This window comes from Chamaea fasciata, unplaced genomic scaffold (genome assembly GCF_029207755.1).
Source record: "Chamaea fasciata isolate MVZ Bird 193981 ecotype frontalis unplaced genomic scaffold, bChaFas1.0.hap1 SCAF_7, whole genome shotgun sequence".
Lineage (NCBI taxonomy): Eukaryota > Metazoa > Chordata > Aves > Passeriformes > Sylviidae > Chamaea > Chamaea fasciata.
The window spans coordinates 38,333,027-38,337,445 of NW_027094092.1; the positions used below are offsets into that span (position 1 = coordinate 38,333,027).

The 4,419-nt window shown below is 40.1% G+C and overlaps 1 long non-coding RNA gene across 2 annotated transcripts; it reads right to left on the bottom strand.

The window, feature by feature from the left end:
• Positions 1–1,263: 1,263 nt before the first annotated feature.
• Positions 1,264–3,661, bottom strand: LOC136291774 (uncharacterized). Of its 2 annotated transcripts, none has more exons than XR_010721715.1 (3): positions 3,596–3,661; positions 3,390–3,470; positions 1,264–2,607 (listed from the first exon to the last, which is right to left on the bottom strand). It is a non-coding gene; the product is annotated as an uncharacterized lncRNA (long non-coding RNA). The 2 variants fall into 2 exon arrangements; XR_010721714.1 differs by having other exon boundaries at positions 3,562–3,649.
• Positions 3,662–4,419: the final 758 nt, after the last annotated feature.

Below are 4,419 nucleotides of genomic sequence, written 5' to 3' on the forward strand. Positions count from 1 at the left end.
AGGTGGTTAAGCAGGTCCCAAATGGTTTCTGCTGCTGAAATAGTCTATTGATGCTTTATTTTTCCCTTTAGATTTTCCACTACATTAAATATTTTAAACTACCAATATTTCTTTCTAAAGGGGAATGGAATGAAAAGATGTCTTACATAATTTATTACAAATTCAGAGGGAAATACTCTCCTTGTAAATAGCTTTAAAAAAAATAGTGTCATCAATTTAAATGTTGACATGCTAATATTGAAGGGTCATACTGTACTGAAGGTCTTTAAGGTAAACTTTCTATCCAAAGGAATTTATTTCAGTGAAAATTGATTGGAGTAGTACTTCTGCTTTCTGGTAGTTGATCTCTCTCTCTAATTTTGTGATCTCCAGTGCAACTTGCACCTAAATTTTATTTTTTGTGGATCAAATTTCACTCCCTATTTCATCCTGTAGGCTCCCATGCCACAGCCACCCTCACACTGCAGGCACCTAGGCTGAAACCTCACCAAGTGTGTGCTGTTGTTTGGGGACACATGGGTGTCACAGCACACAGGGGCTGACAGGACTTTAAGTGGTGCTCACCTTGTTCTCAACACGCACTATTCCTGCTCAGGTTATCTGCTCAGGTGTTCTAACAGTCAGTGCGAACAAAGTCAGACCAAATCGTCTTATCAATCACATACAGCACAGCCTTCCACAAGGCTCCTTCCAAAGGTTTGCCCTCGCAGCCCAGTTTTCCTTTGGCAGCTGACACAGACAGTGAATGCCAGCTCTTCCAAAAGTGACTGTGGTTTCTAGCTACCTCCATGCCCAGGCCAATCCAGCAGTCTCTCCAAAGGGGCAGAGTGCTGCGCATTCTCTAAGCAGCAGCGGGTTCAGTATTTAACACATCAAAACTTGTAAAGCAGCTCTTATCATAAGCACAGGCTGGATTTCCACTGAAAAAATCCTCCACACTATTTTGATTTTTATGTTCTATTTATATATTTATGATTTAAAAGTTTGTGTGTGTTTAGGGATTTTTTGTTTTTTACATTGAACTCAGTGTTCTGGAAAAAAAAAACCAACTTAATTTAGGGAAAACACTCAGCCTGTTTTCTGTCTTTCTGTTATTATTCAATATGAAAAGGATATTGTAAGTGCATATTCCACTGAATATGCGGTTTGGCAGTGAGCGGCTATTCGGCTGCCCTGCTTCTGCCTCAGAGTTTATTCAGGTCATAAACGAGACATATAAGCATTTGAGTTAAGATTTATAGTTACATTAACCGTATCAGAAGCTTTTTGTTCTTAATGTAAAACACACTTCAGGAGCTCAACACTGCTTTATTCCACAATACACTCAATATTAGACATGTTACCTGCTGTAATTACTGACATTAATAGCCTCAGGAATAATGGAAAGTGAGTTAAACACCAGTGTGGTAGATGTAAATGGGACTTTATAGTACCTGTCATTTGGAAATACTGTATGAGTCATTAAATTTGTACTTAATATTTCTTCATTTAGTAATTAAGCAATAACCCAGCAAAACAATGTCCTCACTTTAACACATAGGTCAGATTTCGTTATAAAATCAGAAAAGCGTTTGCCAAGGATTTAATTTAAATCCCATGAAAGATTCAACCCGGTTCTGACACAGCAAATTTGAACCTCTTGCAGACAATTTTTAGGAGAAAGTGGGGACCAGGATTAGTACAGACCCCTCCAACACCTCTGAGTGACTCATGCGAGGCTTTAACCAGGATTGCACAGGATGATTTTTTCCTGGAAAGGAGATTGAAGTCACCAGCCAGGCTCAGGCAGGAAATCTAATGTGTATGTCTTCAAGCCACCCAATATTTGCTGATTTGGAGATGGTTTTTTTTACCCCAACTTCCTCAAATTATAATTTTATAACTAATCTACTTTAGAAACTCCCACTTCCTTCATTGCTTGTTCATTTGCAAATAGTTGTCCATTCCAAGCCTTTGCACAAAAGCAGCCTGCTGCTGCTTCACAAAGGTCTTGAAAGACTGGGAAAGTACAATACCAGGGATTCTTAAGCAAACAGTATCTCCAGAATGAAGATATTGTCTGAAATGCTTATAATGATGAATATACCTGTGGTGCATAATTTTCTCTACAGTCTTTTACATCTATATATTGATTAAGCAAACATCCCTGTGCACACAGTAAAAACAGTAGCATTCAGGTGATCCTTCTTTAACTTAATGCTAATAATATGTTAAGGCAAACAAAGAAGAAAATAGAACCCATATTTACCTATAAGCCTGGTCTATTTTGAGATCCTAAGGCTTTTATGTTAATAATAAAAACACCAATAAATCCCCATCTCTTTGCTTTTTAAGCCTGACAGATAGTCTTTGAAGCACTATTGCATTTATTTCTTCCAGCCAGATGTGCAATTTATGTTTTATTTGAAAGCAAACCTTAGCATTATAGAAGATACTTGTGCTAAAGTAATAACACAAATATATTTTTTCTATCACTGAGTAAAACCTTCTCAGGAAAGTCTCCAGTCTCCCTGCCATATTCCAGTGCCTTGCTGATATTCTTGGAACAGCTTGTATGATACTGGTAAGTCACATCAGTCATTTCACAGAGATCTCAATGAAGTCTGTCTGAAAACAGAATTAATAGAGTAGGTTTAAGCAGGGAGACATCTAAGCCCCCAGCCTGCATTTGCAAGGAACGCACTGCGCGAATGTTTAAATGCTAGTTTTGAAAATAACTGTTATTTATTTCCTTGAAAAAATACTCAAAGGATCAAGTGTGACTTTTCCTAACTGTGCAGTAAACTTTATGCCTTTGTGCACATTGGAAATGTGCAAATGAGATCTTTATTTTTTGATCTCTTACATCTTTATGTAGTGTGGACCCCTCATAGAGTACAGAATTGAAAAGTAAACACATCAGGGATTTTGAACAGTTCATCTGTTGTTCCTATAGCAGAAAAAATGCAGAACAACACTGGTGGGTAATTCACTGGACCTTCCAGGCCCCTTATGGCTGGTAAAGGTGACCCAGCAAAGGCTCCTGATGCTGATGTCTGTTGGTCCTCCCTAGGGTCAGCTACTCATACAGTTCCAGCTCACACGAGTAAATGCCCCTTAAAGCTCACTGGGAATCACTCCAACAGCAGACATCCCCTCCACTCTCTGAATGGTGTAGCAGATGCCTTGAGGCTCTCAGACATTGGAAGATATGTGCCTTGCCAGGTTAGAGTTACTGACAGCTGTATTTCCTGCATATGGTACTGCCACCCATCTGTCACCAGCCTTCAGGAGTTTACTGGCTGGGAAAAGTCAATAGTATTGCCTGAGGAAAAAATTCTAATCAGAAGTGGGAAGGAGTTACAGACCTTTACCTGTGCACCTAGAAGCAGACATGCAGCATTACTCACCTCAGAGGGACACAGCAGTTCAAGAGGTAAAACAGGAGGCTGTCTTCTCTATGGAGGTGCCCATATGGACTTTTGGGCTTCCTGAAGGAACATGGTGGTAACAGTAAGGTAAATGCCCTTCCAAAGGCAGTCCCCCTCATTATTCATCCTTTCCCCCCCTGTGTTTTCTAACCTGGAGTAGGGTTAGTCTGTGTCATTTTCAGTACCTTAGATTTACATCTGGGCTTTCCCTAGGGATGAACTGTGGAACTCAAGTGATGCCACCCTCCCAGTCTTGACTCCCCATAATGTTATTATCGATAATTGTTTCTACTGCAGGTGAATAACCAGGTAGGATCATGCCCAGCTGTGCTCACAGTTGTACTAAGTATAGAGGAAAATATAGAAACATTTCACAAAATACTACAGCCCTACGTAAGGTGTGTGTGTGTTGTGGTAATTAGAGTTACCGTCCTCTTGGTGGCAGAATGAAGTCTATTAAAATAGCACACTGAGAAACCGAGGGATCGCAGTAATTTGTGCCAATTTTACCTTCTGATCTATTTGAAAACTATTTATTACAAAGATAAATGGCAGGAGCAATAACGCTGCCCCTGGGAGCAGTTCGGATGTATACGAATTGCTAACAGCTCTACAAATTCATTACATATCGTATGGCTCCTCCTAGTGAAACCCTGCAGTTGTGGACTGATTTTCCTCCCCTCCAGTGTTTCCACCACGTCCTGAACTGCAGTTACTTAACGGAGAGAGCTGCAGGGGGGTGCTGGGACATTGTGGGAGGGGGTGAGGGAGTACTATTGTGTTATTTGTACTTTTACTTCATAAACAAAATTCTGTCCTCTGATGCCTGTGTCTGGCTGCTGCTGGCTTCTGTGGCTTCTTTGCATATACATGTTTGCCAGTTACCAACTGGATTTCCATAAATCAAGTAACTGTCTCAAGGAACTTCAGAGTGAAAGCATAAATTGTGAGAGTTCGAGCTTACATGAGAGTTGTCATCTGTTATACAGTATAAATCCTCTTTCATACT